The following is a 22353-nucleotide window of genomic DNA, read 5'->3' as shown; positions in this document are numbered from 1 at the left end:
TTATTTAGGTGATAGGGATGTGTTTAGTCGCAGAGCCTGGTTGTTGCCCTTCCACAGTAGTAATAATGCTTCAGCAGTCACTACGAATGCACTTGACATGAGGATTGGACAAAAAAAAAGATACAGTGCAATAAAAATAATTTAATAAAAGTGCACTTCAAAAGGGGAAGATTAAGGCTGCGTTTGAGTAAAATGTGGGAACTCTGTGTCTATTTTAGGTGAGGAGGAGAATGTGACAGTAGTGAAGAAGATGAAATGTATTTGAAAGATAAAGGGGTTCTAATTCTTACCTGGCATGATGCTGGAATTCCACAGAATAGCCAATACGTACAGCAGGTCAGGGTGCCTAAGGGGAAAGGACATGTTCATAGATTGTCACTTGATTCATGCTAAAGTGAGTGGAAGAAAAATGTGAATGACACAACCACAGACTAATGGATGAAGAGTTGTACTTGTAATGTTAGTCAAATCAAAGTTCTTGGTTAGCACAGAATTAAAAAAAAGCCAATTAGTCTGGCATTGGCTGCCAGCATTTAGCAAGAAAGAAAGAAACTAAGAAAGAAAGAAAGAAAGAAAAGGCAAAGAACGAAAAGAAAGAAAGAGGAAGGCATGGAAGAAAGAGTGCAGAAAGATAGAAAGAGGACATAAAGAAAGAAAATTGAAAGAAACAAAGGAAGCAATGAAACAAAGAAAGAAAGTTTGAAGGTGGGAAAGAAAAAGAAAAAAGGAAAAAACAATGAATGGAAAAAGGAAAGAAAGAAATAGAAAGGCAAGAACGAAGATAAAGGAAAAATAGAAGGAAGTAATGAAGGAAAGAAAAATTAAAGAAGGAGAGAAGGAAAACAAGAAGAAAGAAAAAAAGAACAAAAGAGGGAACACAAGAAAGTTAAATACACAAAAGAAAGAAGGAAAGATAGAAGAAAAGAAGTAAAGACAGAAGGAAATGCAGAAGGAAAGAAGGAACTTTAGAAAGTAGTTAAGACAGTTAGGTTTGTAAAGCTAGAGCACCCTCATGAGCTTGTATTAAAGGTTTGTAAGTGCTGCTGTTTGAATTACTGATGTCCTTTAAAGGGCTCTGCTTTCCACAACATTTTCAGACTAGTTGTTATTGTTATTGCACCACACTGATTTTCATAAGGACCATTTTTTCACAGATACATTATGACATAAAGAATGGTGACCATACATAGCACAGCAGCATCTAGGACAAATGTTCCATAACTTAATACAGAACAGTTTCAAATGGGCATAATGTGGTATGGTGTGAAAAAGCAGCAGTTCAAATAACAATATGGATGGAGAAAGAAGAAGAGGTTCGTTCAGCTTACAAGTGATATTTGTCATCAATCAAAACAAAGAGAAGAATACACCATGTAGGTCTCAATACCAGAATCCCAGGGATAGTGTCTCAGAGACCCCCAACCACACATTCACAGTCTCCAGTGTATATACATTTCGCTTAGCCTGGTTCAGTGGATAATGGTATCATAGGGTCTGTTACTTGAGTGTCACGTTCTCCAAGTGATATGATAACCTCCTCCTGATGGGAGACTGTCTAGATGTCGACAGTGGTTGATGAATTAAAATTACGTGCTATCCTGTAGGTAAATCTTTACTGAGGGGAAACATAGGATAGGGATAAGACTAAAAACAAATCGATGTTAAGTGAATGAGTCACTGATCCATAACACTTAGTGATCAGATCGAAATGTTTCAGGCTTGGAACAGCCCTTGCAGGTCTATAGCATTCATCAGGGCCATAGCTGTGGAAGCCTTACACTTTAGGGCAATCCAGGGTTTTGTACATGGGTGGACTCACTGACCAGTATTGATCAGAGCGCACACTTTGCTTGAGAAGGCACGCAGCTATAGGCACGGTCTTTTGGCCTATATTTTAAGCAGGTATATCGAAAGCACCATCATACCAGATTATGCAAAAGTACTCACATTATTTTGCCCCGAAGGAGATGGGTGTGCTCTTTCCGTTTTGACACAAACACATGGAGGATCTTGTAAGCCTGTTGCTTACTTCTCTACCGTCCTTGAACCTGTAGTTGAAGGTCTTCCTAATTACCTTAAACAACTAGTTTGGAAAAGAGTGAGAATATACTTGGGATGAGCTGAGAAGGGTACAGGAAAATGTGTCAGAAGCAGAACAGAATAGTTGGTTAAAAGAAGGTTGTGAGAAAAATGCAAATGATATCTGGATATCAGCAGATGGGAGTCCGGTATTACGAATATCTTGTTGTTTCCAATGATACACTATTACTATGGACACACATTTAGGGAGAGACGTAATGGTAAGACTTTTCAGACAGAATTGGTATAACCCTAGATTCAGAATGCTGGCAGAAGAGGTTTGCCATCAGTGCATAACTTGTCAACAGCTAAATATAGGGTAGCTCTAACACACGTAGGGAGATCAGGTAGCCCATTCAACAGGATGTAGATGTATTTTATTGAAATTCCTGTCCATAACGGGCTGAGATATATCCTGGCGATCATTTGTGTATGCACAAGATGGGCGGAAGCCCACTCAACTAGAAGAAGCGACAGCCCCACTGTAGCAAAGTTGTTGCTGCGTTAATTAATACCCAGGTTCGGCATTCCAATTTCTCTTGAACAGATAGAGGAATACACTTCAACAACAAAGTTATGAAGATGATCTGCAGAGCCTTACAAATTGAATAAAGATTACACTGCAGTTCCAGACCCAAAGCCTCTGGTATTGTTGAACAGGTGAACGGAACCATCAAGTCCAAATTGGCCTAAGTCTATGCATCCACCTCTCTGAAATGGCCAGACGCTTTACGATTGGTGCTAATGAGTATTCAGAGAACACCTGACAGGCAGACAGGGTTATCTCCTCACAATATGTTGATGGACAGGGCAATAAAATTACCTTCCATTCCTGCAAATGCTCTTTTAAATATTACTGTTGATATTATCCTTGATTACTGTAAAGGACTGGCTGACTTAGTCGATGCTGTCTCTCATCAGTTCTCAGCTGCCACACAAGATACCTATCAAGATCAGTGCCACAACCTCATTCCTGGTGATTGGGTCTTGAACAAGAAGCATGTTCAGAAGACTAACCTTGAACCCAGATGGAAAGGCCCATTTCAGGTGATCCTTTATCAAGAACAAAATCCACACCAACGCAAGGAAAGCAAAAGAACTCTTCAACGTAATACAGCAGTTCACCAAACCCCCCCAGGGAAGCCACAGACGTCACACCTTCTCAGGACCTCTGCAACAAGCTCAGCTCCTACTTCCACCAGAAAATCAAGACCCTCTATGACAACTTCAACGTACAGACTCCGAACCCCATGCCCCTCTCCAACACAAACAACTAGTAAACCATCACCACCTGGAAACCTGCCACCACTGAAGAAACCACAATGACCATGAAGAACACCTACTCAGAAGCACCCACGGACCCCTGCCCTCCGCACATCTACCACAAAGTCACCGCCTCCATAGCACCCGAACTAGGCCGGATAATCGACGCCTCCCTCAACTCCGGCATCTTCCTGGAAGACTGAAAGCGGGCAGAAGTCAAGCCCCTCCCCAAGAAACCCTCGGGCAACCGTACGGACCTGAAAAAGGACCAGCCCATCTCTCTCCTTCCCTTCACAGCCAAGGTCACCGAGAGATTCATCAACACCCAACTGACCACCTTCATCAAAGAGAACGCCACCCTAGACCCCTCCCAGTCTGGATTTTGGAGCAAACACAGCACTGAGACCACTCTCCTCGCCGCCACCTTTGACATCTGCATGCTGCTCGACCATCGCCACCTCATCCTACTAGACCTCTTGGCAGCCTTCAACACCGTCTCCCATCGCACTCTTGCAGTTAGACTCCACGACTCTGGTATACGGGGAACCGCCCTCGACTGGATCTGCTCCTTTCTCTCTGGCAGAACCCAAAGGATTAGACTACCTCCCTTCCTCTCCGAACCCACTGAAATCAACTGTGGAGTACACCAAGGATCCTCTCTCAGCACCACACTTTTCAATATCTACATGGTCCCCCTTGCCGCCATTGTCAAACAGCATGGACTCAGCATAGTATCTTACGCCGACGACACCCAGCTCATCTTCTCCCTCATGAAGAACCCTGAAGACACCAGACTCAACTTCCAAGAAGGAACATAAGATGTTGCAGCCTGGATGAGCGACAGCTGCCTAAAACTGAACTCAGAGAAGACAGAGGACCCTCCCCCACAGTGTGGGACAGCTTCTGGTGGCCCCGTGCCCTCAGAAACCCTCCCACCCCAAAGGACTACTCCTGGAACCTGACACCTGCCTCCCGTCAGATCAACGCCGTCACCTCCACCTGTTTCAACTCCTTCCGCATACTCCGCAAGACCTTCAAGTGGACCCCCCCCCGAATGCAGAAAGACCGTCACCCACGCACTCATAACCAGCAGATTGGACTACGGCAGCGCCCTCTATGCCAGAATCAACAAAACCCTACTGCACAAGCTCCAGACCATACAGAAAACCACAGCCAGACTCGTCCTCGGAATCCCACGACACAAGCCCATGACCCAGCACCTACGAGACCCCCACTGGCTCCCCATCGAGAAAAGAGTAACATTCAGGCCTACAAATCCCTCCACAACATCCGGCCCAAATACCTCAACGAAAGAGTCTCCTTCCACATACTCAAAAGGAACCTCTGCCTTGCCAACTTCGCCCTGGCAGAGACCCCACGCATCCGTAGGACCAGAGCAAGTGGAAGAGCATTCTCCTAAGTCACAGCAAAGACCTGGAACAAGCTCCCAGTCAGCATCAGACGCTCCCCCACCCTGCGCACCTTCAGGAAAAATCTCAAGACCTGGCTCTTCAACTGAGCCAGGGAGGCACCCCACCCCCCCCCAGCTCCTTGAGACCCTCACAGGTGAGTAGTGCGCTTTATAATCCCCTGATTGATTGATTGATTGATCCTTACTACACATACTGCTGTTAGGTGTGCCGGAATCCAGAAATTGATTAATTCCTTGCACACCAAAAGAGTGAGTGATCCAGAAGAATTGTCTTTGGTCTTGGATCCTGAGCGAAGAGCATTGGTAGTTGCACCACCAATTGAGAAACCGCCTAGACCAGCAGCACCATTGCCAGTTCAGCAGCAAGAGGATGAGAGGGGTGAAGATCACTTGACAGAAAATCAAGTGCAAGTATCAGAAGTAACACGGAGTGGTGGTGAGATCTTTAACGAAAGAGAAGCAGTCATCGAGTCACCAAAAGGAAGTGCTTCAAATATGGCTTTGAGAGACAAAGATCCAGGTGAAGGAACTAGCACTGGGGTGAGGAGAATCAATCAACAAGCAGAATCAGAGGAAAAGCGTTTCAATAGCTCGAATACCAGAAGCAATATCTGAAGAGGCTGAGTCTCATGATGAAAGTAGCCTAGACCTGAAATCAGCAAAATCTAAAAAGAGCACAAGCGCCTTGGCTCAGGAATTCGACACCCGATGATCATAGTTTATGAACACCACTTTGGATGTCACGTTGGAAGATTTGTGTAACATGAATCCTGAACTATTTGAACCTCCTTTGAAGGAAAAAAATCCCAAAATAAAAGTGGGAGAATTTGAGAAATGTATACGAGACTGAGAAGAAGAGGAAAAAGAAAGGAGAGCTGTGTCTATTAGAGATTTGTTATTTTAGTTTGTCATTTTACAGAAGACTAACGTAGGTCCGAGCTAAAATTTATAGACGAGTAGAGATTACATATTAGAAGAACACGGAGTAGAGTTAGGAATTTTTCTGGTTAGGAGCTTAACTGATGATGAAAAAAAATATAAAAAGAAGAATAGCAGCACTATAGAACCTATTAACTAAACTTCATCACATGCTATTGAATGAAGTGCCTTACTGGCTCAGAGAATGTGTTGCATTAGAAATAAATGTAAATGTATTACGGGATACATTTTTGCAATTACAATAATAATGATAACTATAGTACTGATACGTTTTTACTTAGCGCTAGAGTCAGAGCCTGAAGCAAAGAACGTTACTAATCTGCATATTTGCAACACTAAGGAAGATCCTTATAGTTACTCTTTTGTAAGCTACAAGAAAAATGGGTATTCTACTAATGTTTGTAGGTTAGTACAGGAATATACTAATGCCATGAACGGAAAAGACTCTTATGTTTGTGTACATCAGTGTCTCCTACAATCACATGCCTATATTCTATGCAATTTCTTGTCGTATCCTATTATCATTAGTTTATAAGAGAGAACATTTTGAGTATTTTTATTCTAATCATCTTGACCTTATACTTTCCAGTGTGCAATTCATAGAAAGCATGACCTTACACTCACGCAAATGATTTCTTCCCTCACAGACCTATAGATAGTGTAAAGGCTTAGAAAGACAATTTAACCTTTTTAATGGGACCTTTAGATAAAGCTTACATAATGGCTATAAAAGAAAGATACACTAACATGAGACGTACTGTTGGCAAAAAGAGTGATATTTTAGAGAATGCATGGGTGAAAAAGGAACATTAATTTAGAAAGATGTTCTACCTTAAAATGAGACTTGACATCCAACATAAAGGGAAATTGTATGTGTACAGAAGATGGAGACCTAAAAGAACTAAACATGTAGGGATTAGTCGTTGAGAACACACTTTAGAATTGGTAGGTGGATCTTGGCAAATATTCCAGGGAATCGAGAATGTCATTCCAGGTGTTTATTACATTTGTGGACAGAATGCTTATTTTTTTTTTGCCAGCAGAGAGGGAAGGGATCGGCAATTTAGGCATACTAATTCCAAAACTGTATCACGTAAAAAGTATCAATACACTACCATTAACACCTGCACTAAGACAGAAATGTAGTACAGAAACAGGAGCTGGATTAGTAGGAGACATATTTGGAGCTGTATTCCACCTGTAGGTGTCACGTTAAATGGCAAAAAGATTATAATGCTGTCAATGGTTGTCGACAAAATGGCAAATAGCACATCCGGAGCTTTGCTTGTAAACAGAACTAATAGCTATACGGTCAATGGTATTACAAGACCGTCTTGCATTATCCATTCTATTTGCTGAAAAGGGACATCTGCCAAATGCTTAAATTAACTCACTGCTACACATAGAGCAGGGAAATAGAAAACTTTACAAAGAATATTTCAAGCTTGGAACCAAAATTGTGCAATTTGGAAACACCAAGTTTATTTGAAAATTGTGGGAAAGGGATTACCACAATTGGCAACTTGGTTTTGACAGCTGGAAAGGGTACTTTAAAAGTAATTTTGGTGCCAATAATAATAGTTGGGCTTTGTCTTATAATTACTTATGCATTATTCTTGGACTGTAAATACATGCTTTGCAAATGAAAAAAAAAGTGGAAAAGAAATGGTGTGAGAAGGATTTAAGTATGAGGGGTATTATGAATGTCGACTATATGAACTCATTAAAATTTGGAGGTCTGAAAAGAAATAAACAAGACTCCACTGACAATGAAAGTGCTCTTTGTGATGGACTCACATGAGAAACATAGATATGTGATGATTTTAGAAATCATTAGATCGGTAATTATAGAAGTTGAAAACTTTTTCTAGAAACATGCTTGTAGGTCAACATGAAATGCCTAATAAAGAAGATATTAGTAATTGTGCTTTTATTAAATGTGCAAAAGTGAAAAATGCTGCTTAAATTCTGCAGAAAGCTCTCATTTCTATCTTTCTCCAACTGATAGGCTGCACTTTTCTTTATTCATCTCTATCCCTTCGGGAAAATTAATGCTTTTCTTAAATAGTGATGTAACTTCATAACTGTGGAGCCTGACCTTTCGGTCAAATGTGCTGTTTCTTGCAAAATGTATTTCTCTTTTCCTCACACCATATGACTTCACTGTATTTAGAATGTTTTCCTTGCCACCTATTCATAAAATACAAGTGCATTAATGAAAAGAAAATGCTTGCTCCAGCTCACAGCTCGTGACTTACCTGGGACATACCAGGATTCAAATGTTTCATTCCATAGAGGAGTTCATTGTTACTCGATGGAATACTAAACCGCTATTAGAGTAGGCTTGCAAAAGGGTCTCATGAGAACCTTTGTAAGTGTAACTTTTTGTAATACATTGCAGCAACCTCCGAATGATTTCATGCTAACATGGATACTTTCCATGGGAATCGAGGACAAAGAAGACAGTCCATCGGAAGGACTTCCCCTTTGGATGATGGTGACATAATCACCTATTTTTGCAACATGTTTAGTGGCTTTTCAATAGAGCATGTGTTCCTAGCCAGAGAGTCAATGCATTCTATGCACTCGTACCCTGCTATGCCTAGGTCTAAACCAGGTCGTTTTATGATAGATAGGGGGTATCTGCATTTTTGGTCCCAGGTTTGGAGGCCATCTGGGGAAACATACCAAAGCCAAATATTTCTGAAAACTGAACACCTGGGAGAGTTCAGGGAGCATGAATCCCCCAATGTTTTTCTACCCAGAATCCTCTGCAAACCTCAAATTTGTCTGAAAAATCTAAAAATTATCTTATTTATGTGTGGGAAAGTTGTGGGTTCACCAGGCTAACACTTATTTCCCAACTACCCAGCATTCCCCTTGTCTCCCAATTAAAATGGTACCTCACTTGTGTGGGTGGGTCAAGTACCCGTGGCTGGAAATAGTCCAAAACGTATTGTGGAGACATCAAAATTATCTGTCATAAAACGGCTTGGTTTTGCAAGGGGGGCACCTGCGTTTTTGGTCCCGGGCTGGGCACCCAGCTGGGGAACCTACCAAACCCACACATTTCTGAAAACTACACACCCAAGGGAGTTCAGGGAGGTGTGACTTCCGTGGATCCCCCAAAGTTTTCCTACCCAGAATCCCCTGCAAAACTTAAATTTAGAAGAAACAAATAATTTTTTCCCATATTTCTGTGTGAGAAAGTTGTGGGATCACCGGGATGACACAAAGTTTGGGCCAAGCACCTGCGACAGGCAAGGGCCTAAAACATATTGTGGAGACAACAAAATTATCTATCACAAAACGACCTTGTTTTACAAGAGGGACATCTGCATTTTTGGTCTCGGGCTCAGCAGTCACCTGGGGAAACCTACCAAACCCAGATATTTCTGAAAACTAGACACCCGGGGGAGTCCAGGGATTTGTGGCTTGTGAAATCACCACACCAGCACAAATGTCCTACCACTCAGCATTCCCCTCAGTCTCTCAAGTAAAATGATTCTTCCCTTGTGTAGGTGGGCCCATTGCCTGCAAGTGGGAAGGCACAGAAACATAGGTATTGAGGATATGGCAGAGCAAACTCTAAGCGGTTTCTTTTTAATAATTAAGTTTTTAGGTGATTCTACATTGGACACCCACACACGTGAGGCATCGTTTTTGTTGGGAGACCAAGGGAAACGCTGGGTGTTAGGACATTATTGCAGGTGCGGTGATCCTACATGGAAATGTAAGGAAAATTTGATTTTTTTTCAGCTAAATGTGAGGTTTGTAGGGGATTCTGGATTAAAAATGCATGTGACCCACTTGCAAAACGAGGTTGTTTTGTGATAGATCATTTTGATGTCTCCACAATATGTTTTATGCCCTTGCCTCTTGCAGGTACTTGGCCCACTCACACAAGTGAGGTACCATTTTTATCAGGAGACCTGGGGTAATGTGGGGTGTGTCAGCCCTGTGATCCCACCACTTTCCTACCCAGAAATGTGAGAAAAATGTATTTGTTTTAGCTAAATTTGAGGTTTGCAGGGGATTCTGGGTAGGAAAACTTTGAGGACTGCATGCAAGTCACACCTCCCTGATCTCCCTATAGTATCTAGTTTTCAGAAATGTCTGGGATTGGTAGGTTTCCCTAGATGGCCGCATGGCCCGAGATCAAAACACAGGTAACTCCCTTGCAAAACGAAATATTTTGTAATCAATAATTTTGAAGTCTCCTCAGTATATTTTGGGCCATTTTCTGCTACGAGCATTAGGCCTACTCACACGAATGAGGTTCTATTTTTATCAGGAGACTTGGGGAAATGCTGGGTTGGTTGAAGTTTGTTGCTCTCCTTAGATTCCAGAACTTTCCATCACAGAAATGTGAAGAACACTTGTTTTACCCCCCAAAGTTTGAGATTTGTAAGGGATTCTGGGTAACAGAACTTGGTAAGAGCCATACAAGTCAACCCTGTGCCAGCTGAGCTAGAGCTCAAAATCCACATCTAGACACATTGCAAAAATAGGACCAGTTTTCTGTGGAAAAATGTGATGTGTTCACGTTGAGTTTTGAGCCATTTCTTGTCACGGGCACTAAGCCTACCCACGCACGTTATGTTATAAAGGAATTTATATCGCACACTGCTACTCAGGAGTGTCCTGGCGCGGGGGGAACAATAACATAGGAGGCAGCAAGGGCTAGATGGATTGCTTAAACAAATGAGTTTTAAGACGCTTTTTAAAGGTGGACAGTTCCTTGGTGTGCCGCAGATCATCCGGCAGAGCATTCCACAGAGTGGCAGCCTTGATCGCATAGGACTGCCCCCAAGGCACGCTCTCCGAAATCTGGGGATCACCAGCCATCTTTGCGAACCAGAGCCGAGGGATCGACTGGGAGTGTAAAAGGCAAACCTGGAACTGATACAGGCAGGACCCAAGCCGTGAAGTGCCTTGTGAGTTATGGTAAGAGCTATAAAGTGCACTCGCTGAGCAACAGGCAACCAATGCAGGTTGCTTAGCTGCTTGCGAAAGCTCATACACCTCGGGATGTTAAATAAAAGCCTAACTGCAGCATTCTGAATGACCTGCAGCTTTCCCAGGAGGTACCCTGGGATGCCGAGGTAAAGGGCGTTGGCGTAATCTAGGCGAGACAAGATGAGCGCCCTGGCCACCGTCTCCCTAGCCGAGCGGGGCAAGTGAGGTACCATATTTTTCGGGAGACTTGGTGGGAATGATGGCTGGGTGAAAGTTTGTGGATCACAGAAATATGAGGAAAATGTGTTTTTTTTACAAAGGTTGAGGTTTGCCAGGGATTCTGGGTAACAGAACCTGGTGGGAGTCACACAAGTCGACCCATCCTGGATTTCCCTGTCTGTCTAGTTTTCGAAAATGTATAGGTTTGCTAGGTTTTCTTAGGTGCCAGCAGAGCTGTGGTCCAAAATCCACATCTATGCATATTGCAAAAAAGATTCAGTTTTTACTGAAAAAATGTGATCTGCCCATGTTGTGTTTTGGACTGTTGTCTGTTGCGGGTACTAGGCCTACCCACAAAAGCAAGGTACCACTTGCATCGGTAGACTTTTTGGAATGCTGGGTGTGTGAAAGTTTGTGGATCCACGCAGATTCCAAAACTTTCAATCACAGAAATATGAAGAAGTTTGAGGTTTGCAAGACCCACACAAGTCACCACATCCTGAATTCCCCTGGGTGTCTACTTTTAAAATAATTTACAGGTTTGCTAGGTTTCCTTAGGTGCCATCTGAGTTAGGATCCAAAATCCACAGCTAGGCACACTGCAAAAAAAAGGTCAGTATTCACTGGAAAAATATGATGGGTCCATGTTGCATTTTAGGCCATTTCCTGTCGCTGGCACTAGGCCTACCCACACAAGTTAGGTGCCATTTTTATCAGGAGACTCGGGGAAATGCTGGGTTGGTGGAAGTGTGTTGTTCCACTTAGAATCCAGAACTTTCCATCACTGAAATGTGAGGGGAACGTGTTTTGTTATACTAAGTTAGAGGTTTGCAAGGGGTTTCCTACTGCCTCCATCTGCCTCCTAGGGTGGCAGAAAGAATGTAGAGTTTTTTGGGGGCATTGGCATGCCCATTCTGGGCAGTCTCCACACCTGAACTTTGAAAAAAATAATCGCTGCTGTCTAGTGGGCTTACTGCCCCCCGGGTGGGCCTATATTGGGCTATTGCCCCCATCTGCCTCCTGGCAGATCAGGGGCTACTGCCTCCTGGGGGCAGGAAGACATTTGCCTTTTGGGGGGGAGAGTGGGGCATTGTCATGCCCATTCTGGGCAGCCCCCACCCCTGGCCTATTAAAAAAATCCTTGGTGTCGGGTGCTTTCTGCCCCCCTGGAGAGGCAGAAAGACTGATTATGCCAGAATTCAATGGGGGGGCAAAGAGCCTTGCCCAAGGGGCCATGCCCCCCTCCCTGGTGCCTAGTGGGTGGATTCCTGCTTGGAGATCACCTTCCTGGGGCAATCCTCAAGCAGGGATCTACTAGAAAAGGGTACCATTGGAAAGGGGGGATTATCCCCTTTCCAACGATATGACTCCCATGTGTTTCAGTGCTCGGGTGAGAAAGTCCCACAAGCACCAAATCAGTGAAACTGGAACTAAATTTCAGTTTCCTTTTCAATGTAATGACTACTGCATGCAATCGTCATTACATTAAAAAAAAAGGCTTGAGAGGTTAGGGAAGTTCTACTCCACCTTCCGAGCCCCCCCCCCAAAAAAAGGAAATCCCTAGATGGTTGCTGAATACAGGACTAAAAATCCCCTGCAAACCTCAAATTTAGCTTACAAATTTCAATTTTCATCACATTTCTGTGTGGAAAAGTTGTGGGATCACATGCCCAACACGAATTTCCTACCACCCAGCATTTCCCCAGGTCTCCCCCCAAAAAATGGTACCTCACTTGTGTGGGTGGGCCAAACACCTGCGACATGGACGGGCCCAAAACATATTGTGGAGACCTTAAAATTATGTATCAAAAACTACCTGGCTGCTTTGCAAGAAGGGCATCTGCGTTATTGGTCCCGGGCTAGGCGCCCATCTAGGGAAACCCTACCAAATCCAGACATTTCTCAAAACTAGACATCCAGGGGAGTCTAGGGAGGTGTGACTTGTGTGAATCTCCAAACGTTTTCCTACACAAAATCATCTGCAAACCTGAAATTTTGCTTAAAAAAAATCAAATGTCCTTACATTTCTGTCTTGTATCATAATGCCAGCACACATTTCCTACCATTCAGCATTCCCCTAGGTTACCCAATAAATATGATACCTAACTTGTTTGGGTGTCCAATGCAGAATCGCCTAAAAACGTATTAAATAAAATATAATGCTTAAAGCTCACCGTGCTATCAGCTCAATCTATGTGTTTTTGGCCTTTCCCAGACGCAGGCTCTTGGTGCACCAACACAAGTGAGGTATCATTTTACTCGGGAGACCGAGGGAAACACTGGAGGGGTAGGAAATTTGTGCTGGCACTGTGGTCCCAGACAGAAAGGTGAGTAAAATATAATTTTTTAAGCTAAATTTAAGGTTTGCATGGGGTTCTAGGTAAGAAAATGTTGTGGGATCCACGCAAACCACACCTCAGTGAACTCCCCCGGGTGTCTAGTTTTCAGAAATGTCTGGGTTTGGTAGGTTTTCCTACATGGCTGCCTAGTCCAGGACCAAAAACACAGGTGCCCCCCCCTTCCAAAACCAGGTTATTTTGTGATAAATAATTCTTATGTCTCCACAATATGTTTTGGGCACTTCCCTGTTATGAGTACTTGGCATACAAACACAAGTGAGGTACCATTTTATCGGGTGACCTGGGGGAACGCTGGGTGGTAGGAAATTTGTGCAGGTCCGGTGATTCCACAACTTTTCCACATAGAACTGTCAGGAAAAAGTCATCTTTTTAAGCTAAAATTGAGGTGGTTTGCAGGGGATTTTGGATAAAATAACGTTGGGGGATCCATGTAAGCCACACCTGCAAGTCCAGAATGAAGACACGCAAGACCTTGCGTGGCTCTGCTTGGCTTCATAAATCTGGAGTAACGGAAAGTACTGCAAATCTCTGTGTTGCATTACTCTCAATCAATCATTCAGGGAATTTTAAAGCATGCTACTCACCCCTGAGGGTCTCAAGGCACAGGGGGGGAAAGCTCTGGTTATCTGAAAAGCCAGGTCTTGAGGCTCTTCCTTAAGGTGTACATTGTGGGGAGCGTCTGATGTTGACTGGGAGCTCGTTCCAGGTCTTGGCAGCGATGTAGGAGAAGGCTCTTCCACCGGCTCCGGTTCTGCGGATGCGCAGGGTTTCTGTCAGTATGAGGTCGCCTGAGTGGAGGTTTCTTTTGGGTATGCGGAAAGAGTCTCTTTCGTTGAGGTAGTTGGGTCCAATGTTGTGGAGTGATTTGTAGGGGTGGGTGACTCTGACCTGGGACGGCGTTCCATAGTCATTGCGCGGTTGCTCCCAGGCAACTCCCATGGGTTTTGGCACATTCCCAGAATTACCAGATCCGGTAAACCTGGAAAAGTCCATAAAAGACACACCTTCCCATGGAAGGTGTAACAAGGAGAAATATCGTTATTTACCACGTTACTTCCTCTTTCTGTGTGTTCTGCCTTCTGCAGCACACATAGAAAGATGAATATGCCACTCAGGATCGTTTTGTACAGAAAGGTCCCCATTCCTGCACAAAACAATGCTGCATCTAACTTGGGCACTCTTGCATCATGCAAGGGTGCCTTCATTGGCACTAGGTACCAAACCAGCGCCAGGGCAGGGACAATGTCAGCAATTTGTTGTATTCGTTCAAATACAGTGCATTCCTTGCCTTTCCCTGTGACGCAGATCAGCTGGGAGACTTGCCGCATTGCACCACATTCTCATAAACATGCCACATGAGTTTTATAAGACATCGACTCTAATTTTTATGGAAAGAAGGTCTTTGATTCCAATTACTTCTGGAACCTAGTTAGATGGCAATTCTACCAGGACCTGCCTACTCCAGTCAAAATCACCCTCAGGTGATTTGGTGTCACAAGTGTGTTTTTTTCATTTACCTATTCAAATATATAACTCTATCATCAGACCAAATCATATTTTATTGTCAAAATGTAAAAGAATATCGTAGCCAATGAAAAGCACAAATGCTACTATGTTTCAATCAAGCACAAAATATGCTATTGACATATTCTCAACGTCCTCTTCTTTTGTGGCACTATAGTTTAATGCAGGATCCCTCCACATCCCACAATAAAACATGTTGTGAACATTTGTAAGGCCAGAACACTGCCCCAGTCTGCACGTTCATAAAACGTTGCGAAATACCTCTGAGTGGTTATTTTCCCGGGGGGTATCATTTTACTACACACCTCCCTACAAAAGTTCTTGGCTGGAAGCGCTCTATGGTCTCTTGGGGTGTTTCCTAGAACTGACGGACTGGCTGTCGAGGTGATTTTGACCGCTAACCCAGTCGCTAGCTGTTTCAACTTTGCGCCACAGCAGTGGTTGTTATTGTAAGCTGTTTAGTTTTTTTTTTTTAGGAAAGCTCCTCATTACCAGTGTTATTTTATTTTTATGTCTTTGGCCTTTTTACAGTATTAGTGTGTGATCCGGCAGGGGGTTCTTGCGTGCTTCCTGTGTGTTGTAACGAGTCTTCTTAGGGAATTAATGTTCTATGCAGCAGTCAATCAGATTTTTTTATTTGCTTCTACAAGCATCCTATCTATCCCCATCTACCGAAAGCGGCAAACGTGGAAGCTGAATATTCGTTTTAATACAATAGTTGACGTCCCTTCTCTGTTAAGGAGTTGCCCCGGTGATAACTTCAGGGTGTAGACACAGTTCTACTTCATGCATCATTTTTATGGTTCTAAGAATCACATGCTGGACTGGCTGGCTGACTGTTAGCTTTTCTGTCCATCCCAACAAGGGGATGAAGGAAAGGTGTGTGTGGGGAAAGTAGACCCTTGAACACAGATTCCGGAAGTGGATGCCTTAGTCCAGTGATGCGGCAGACACCAGACTCTTTTTGCGTATTGTCTGCCTGGACTACATGCTTTTCTTCTCTCCTACAGGACTGCTCCTGTGCCAGAAGCCATATTTGACCTAAAATCACATTTGCTTATGACGTGGCTATGGTTTTAAAGTAGTGATATATTTCTAAGATCTACATACCAACCAAAAGCAAGACACACTGCTCGACCGAACAATTATTACACTGTAGACAGTCCTATAGGAGCAAAAGTAAAGAAGAGGGGCAGAGAAGCGAATATTAGGAGCAGGAAAAAAAGGTAGGAAGAATTGATAATAGAAATGTATGAGGAAAGAACTGAAATAAAAGCCATGTTCTTTACAATACCGATGAGTTTTTTAAAGAGCAAAAGTGTATACAGTGATAATCTCTGATTTTTAAAATTTTTGGAAAAAGAAACTCCTCCAGAATTCACAACGAAGGGAAACTGCAAACAGAAAAGCAAATTATTATAGTGTCATTATAATATAAACTGTTTGATCAAGAGCTAAACCTGTGTAATAAACTAAACAACAATAGAACAAAAAAACAGTGAGAATCACTTAGTCGTGTTTGTTGTGTGTAGGCCCCCAAGTTACGCACCGGCCTCCCAGGGACAGATGGGGCTAGCGCGGGGGTTGGAGCGCACAGAACACACACACGGACTACACTGGTGTTGTTGTCGGAAGTGACGTGCCCCGAGCGGCCGCCCTCCATTTATTAGTTCCCCGCAGGCCACGCCTGACCTGTGGATGTGGTGGATGCGTGAGCATTGGCCACTAGACCGCCAACTGTTACAGTGTTCTGAAGCATTTTTGGTTTCTTTGCTTCCCTTTCCTAGAAAGTTGTATTTTATTTATGAACCTGCAGTCTTAGCACAATAGTATCAAACTCCTCAGTCCGTGGAGAAGGGAGCAAGGGTGGACAGAAGGACCCCCTTTCTGGGTGACGTCCGTTAACTTTTAGTCATTTGTTACCACTCAGTGGCGGCTGGCAACATTAAAATATGATGATGCGCGATGCCGAACAACTCGCCATATATGCTGCGCTCTGTCCGGTGTGTCTCTCCTCTCTCAGTGGGATGCTGGTGACGATGAGCAGGAAAGGGAAGGACTTCCTTCTTGCCTAGTGGAACACAACCCCAACCAATCCAGGAGCTGCTCGCATGCTGGTTTCAGCTTGAGAGCTGCTCTAGGACTGGTTGGAGCAGACTAATCCTGCACTCATTTTGAGGCTAGGGGTCTGTGCAAGCAATCCCTGGCTGTTTCACAGTGCTGGGATTGCTGGGTCTGTTCTACACGTCAGCTGGCTGTCGCAATCCAACATGTGCACTGGTAGGGGCTGAAGGCATCCTGCAATTGCAAGAATCTTCCTGCCTCCTGTCCTAACACACTTGCTATCCAGAGCAGGCAGGAAAGTAAAATGGTATTGCCATGACATATTTGTTTATTTGAGTGTACCTGCTGCACTCACAGCAGGCGGGGCCTCGCTGCTCCGCCCTTTAGGTGGAACGACTCCTGTTCCCACTCTTCCTTGGTTGTAACCCCTTCTCCTTCTCTATTATAGCCTTATAGCCCGCCGTAGAGGGCTATGCCGGCTATTAAAGGCCCTCTCCAGCGTTAAAGGCCCCGAGCCGAAGGCGAGGGCCTTTATCAAGGGAGAGGGACTTTAATAGCCGTATAGCCCATCTACGAAGGGTTATAAGGCTATTAGAACATTCTGTCACTAGAGGACAGAATGTTCTAACAAAAAAAACAAAGCCTTTTGGGAGCGTGAGGGGATTGGAATCCCCTCAGTCTCCCTGAACCCTTTGTTCACAGCCAGAGCTGTGAACAAAGAAACATTGGAATGTTGGAGCTCCAGGCTGATACCAGCCATTATAAGCCCAGAGCACTCCATTGTTTTCAATGGAGCTCCCAACATTCCAATGTTCTAATATGTATTATTGTGCTCCTTATCATCATTAAATTGTATAAATTCAAGGACAAGGTTAGCCCAGGCCTGCACGTTCTCAGCGTCTATTATGCCTCTTCCTATTTCTACTTGTAGAACTTCTGCTTCATATTTTACCCACCTTAATGTTTGCTTTTCTTATGGTATGTAACTAGTAGAACACACCAGCGGCTGGTATAGAGTTGTAGAAATATTAGCTGTTAGGAATGTGCATTTTTACAAGGGTATGGGGTTTTCTGCGAATCACAATTTTTTTGTAGAAGCTTGTTGCCTTTAGGGCTCTTTAAATAGTTGTGTGTCAGATGGTTTTGATGGGTAGTGTAAGTCAGGAATGGTTCATCTTGACCAGTGGATCTCGACGAAAAATTAGCATTGGTGCGCTCAGCAGACACTGAATGGTATCACTATATGTTTGTTTGCTTGGCACGATTCATCCGAACACAATACATGTGTCTGGGAGTTGTGTTCATGTGAATGCAGTGAGAGGGTGGGGCAGTGTGAACATTTTCATGTTCTTCATGAATTGCAGTTTCCGACTGCCTAGCATATTAGGTGTGCACTAGATCTAGCAGGGTAGTGATGAACTGTAATGTGTTGTGTGATAATCTGCTTTCAGCTATGTTTCTAGTGTGTAGTGGTATTAGATAAGTTACAGAATGGCCTGGTGTTGTATGTGTGGCACTGCCACTGTAATTTTGTTTGCATGAAAACATGGCAAAATACATCAGCATGGCATTGGTGTTATGCTTAATACTGATGGAGAGTGGTAGTTTGCCATTTTAATTATATTTGGATGCTTTGTTGATTGGATTACAGTGGACTCTTGACAGTTCCAGAGTATTCTGCATTAGGTGTCGTTTCCAGTAACCAAAATGTGACATGCAGTGTTCCACAAAAATTCTCAATGAAGAAATAAACGTAAGCGCTGTGTGTCTTCTTTTACTTCTGTACGCCTTTAACTGACCTGGTCAGTCTACATTGATGGGCAGAGTTGTCAATGAAATCTGAGCAAGATCTGCAAAACAGGTTTTTAGTTACCGCACCAGAGCAAATAAAAGATTTCCTCTGTTCATTTTGTCACTGGTTTCATCCAATTGCCAGTAAGAGTGCCAAGTGTTAACAGGAGTGGGGAAGGCAAAACCACACTTTCGCAAATGTATTTTGACCAGTTATGTGGTTGGTAATAACAAAGAACAAGCATTGGTAAATGCATTAGGTTTTGCCTATGTGATTAATAATAAGCTGTTTTTGCTGTAAGTTGTAGCTCGCTGAGTAGTTGTACAATATAAGTTACAGAAAGTCTGTTAAAGTGTTATAACGTGTTTATGTACAAAAAGGCCATATGCTGTGCTGTTACTAGTGGTATAGAGCGGGAAAGGAATAGCACAATTCAGAAAAATGAAATGAAAGAGTGAAATAATCAAATTAATTGATGTAATAGCCATATTATGTGTTCAGGTGAGTTATTTTGTGCCCAGTGCCACCTGCTGTGCCATTCAAATCATGCCCCTAGTGCCTGCAAGATAACTATATTTGTGACTGCCAGTTCAGTAGTAAAATATAGCAATATTTGGTGTTTAGAGCAGTTACGACAACTTTTGGCCCGGGTGCCTCTTCACCTGCTGCACCCTTCAAATCCTGACCCTATTGTTGTAAGTTAACTGCACTTGTGACTGCCTGATTAGTAGTAAAATATTGCAATAGTTGGTGTTTAGAGGGGTTCCTTGAACTTTGGGCCCAGGTGTCACTGCACCCTACTGCACCATTGAAATCATGACCTAGTGCTTGCAAGGTAACTGTACTTGTGACTGTGTATTTAGTAGTTAAATATAGCAGTATTTGGTGTTTAGAGGAGTTCTGGCAACTTCGGAAATCATGGCCCCAGTGCCTGCTAGATAACTGCACTTGTGACTGCCTGTTTAGTAGTAAAATTGAGCAATATTCTGCATTTAGTGCTTTTGGCCCCGGTGCTGCTGCACCATTCAAATCATGGCCCTGTTGTCTACAAAGTTTCTGCACTTGTGGCTGCCTGTCTAGTAATAAAATATAGAATAGCTCTTGTATACTATCTTTATTTTTGACATGCAATGTTTATTACAACATTTAAGAATTTGATCATAATGACCTAAGAGATTACGTCGAAAAAATCAATCTGATAATCCCTACAAAGTGCAAATAAAGGTAGAGAGACATGAAATGGAAATGCCACAAACACTCTAAGGCTAAAGCATATGCTTTACACAATTAAGTAATAAAACGTAAGCATACTGTTAGAAGCTGTCTGCTTTGTCCGGGAAGAGACCTTATCTTGACAGTGAATTGGGCTTAAACAGTGTGAACAGCTTTAGTAGAAGTATGGTAATTGAGAGTGGCCTGGGAAAGTTATAAAAAAAAGAAAGTTCCACACAAAAGCGAATTAACCCAGTAATTCGACAGGGGGGGCTGAAAAGAGCCCCTTGTAAGAAATATTAAATACAAGAGAGTTCACAAACAGTGCAAGTGCTGCTCAGGCGAAACCGAAAAATAGGTTGAGCTAGCTTGTTCTATAAACCTGATTGAAACATAATTATATTGGAGAGAGTGCCTGCATGAGCGAGGCAAGTCTTACTCACTTAAAGCCAATGTAGCGCACCCAATATGATTACATGCAGGAGGTTTTGTTAAGAAGGTTTTGGGTGACCCCTGAAAAGTACCTTATGAAATTCAGGGATGCTACGAATCCTGAAAGGATTATGTAAGTAAGTGGTAAGTAATCGTTTATTTGTACATGATTAATTAAAATCTTTACAAAATTATAAAAACATTAGTAAATACGTATAAAAAATCCATTTGTACTTAATCTTGTCAAATTAAAAAATTGGTTAAGATCAGTTCGTGGTTATCCTCAGAACCTTATAGTGTTCATCAAACGCTATTAATTCTTTTTCCTGTTAAATAAAAGAACTTCACAACCTGGCAATTCAATTTGGTGTTGTTGGGGTTGAAGCACAGTTTAACAGCCTGCCTGCAAGTCCGAACGGCATGTAGTTTGAAGGATGGTTTGTAATAAGTTATACCTCAAGTCCTTTAGTTTAGGACCGATGCAGATCGCATGGATGATGTCCTCCTTGCCGATTTTGCACAGGCGACACTGCTGTGAAGAGTTATTTCTCTCCCAGGGTGGCAGGTGTGGGAGTATAGGGATTACTCCGAGGCGTAATTTTAGAAACTTTTCTTTGATTTTTATTTTCATACCAATATTGAGGTATGCTTGTGATTGTGTTCTTCCATAATCACCCAGCGTTATCCAGCCATGCGCTCTGTTTGCTAGTTCCTTCTTGTCTTCAATTACTGAAATGATACGTGCTGATTTTTTTTCGACTTTTTTGAAGGACAAGAGATCTATTGAGGTTTCCCAGATGTCGGTCAAGCCTAGAACTTGAAGTGATTCGAGTAAGTAATCTCTGGGCAAAGATTTACGGTGCCGAAGTAGCTCTTCCTATACGTTGAAGCTTAAAGAGCCAGTCTCTGCAGTGCGAATCTTGTGCCAGCTGGTTACATACGCACACCGCCTTTCTATTGTTTGTTTGAGGATGCCGAATTCTAGTCGAATCTGAGCAGGAGACATATTTTGGGAGGTTAAAAATAGCCCTGTATGAATTGGCTATGACTATGTCCAGTAATGCGGCATCCTTCCCATGAAGCAATTTACTCCCATATGTAAGGGTCGGCTGTAGTTTTGCACGCAAGATTTGAAGGAGAGGTTTAAGTGTGAGATCGAAAAGTTTGGCCTTTAATGATTTTATAGCCAAGTAGGTCATAGTCGACTTCCCTTGTAAGGAGTCAAGTTGTGCCCTAGACATATTTTTTTAATCCAAGATTACTCCCAGGTACTTGGAAGTGGTTACCAGATCCAGCTTTTCTCCGTTCAGGTGCCAGCAAAATCTCATTTTTTTCCTATATTCACAGCCATGACCTTTGACTTATTGAAGTTTATTTGGAGGGCATTCTTTACTGAGAAGGTATGAGCTACATTCAAGAGATGCTGAAGGCCCGTTGGCATCCGACTTATCAGCACCAAGTCGTCCGCGTATAGCAGGTTGGAGAGGGTGATTTTCCCTAGTTTAGGTGCATGATTAGGGCATTTGTCAAGTTCCCAGGAACATCGGCTAAGAAGAGGTTGAATAAGATAGGTGCTAATACACTCCCCTGTTTTAACCCTTTTGTTGTCCTAATGGGCTTCGAGAGGTGTGTGCCTGCCCCAAGTTTGATTTTAATCCAGGTGTTTGAATGGAGTAGTATTAGCACGTCTAGGAGGTGTTTTGGTATTCCCCAGTTGTCCAGTTTCTGCCAGAGTTTGTTGCGGTCCACATGATCAAGTGCAGCAGTGTAGTCAATAAACGAGAGATATAAAGATGATGCTCCCATCAGCAAGGACAGTGCCATGATGTTGGTTGTGGACCCTTGGCCTCTGCAGAAACCCGTTTGGTTGATCGGGATGATGGAGTTATCGGATGCCCATGATGTTAACTCCTCCAAGATGGTACCTGCGAAATATTTAGCCTCCACATCTAGTAAGGCAATAAGCCGATAGTCGTTTGGATGCTTCTTGCTACCATGTTTATAAATCAGGCTGATGAATGACCCATGCCAGGACTCAGGAAGAGTCTGGGTATGCCTTAAACTATTGAATATTGGTG

Source organism: Lissotriton helveticus, chromosome 4_1, assembly GCF_964261635.1.
Source record: "Lissotriton helveticus chromosome 4_1, aLisHel1.1, whole genome shotgun sequence".
Lineage (NCBI taxonomy): Eukaryota > Metazoa > Chordata > Amphibia > Caudata > Salamandridae > Lissotriton > Lissotriton helveticus.
The sequence above is the reverse complement of the archived record's forward strand: the minus strand, read 5'-3'. Positions refer to the sequence as shown.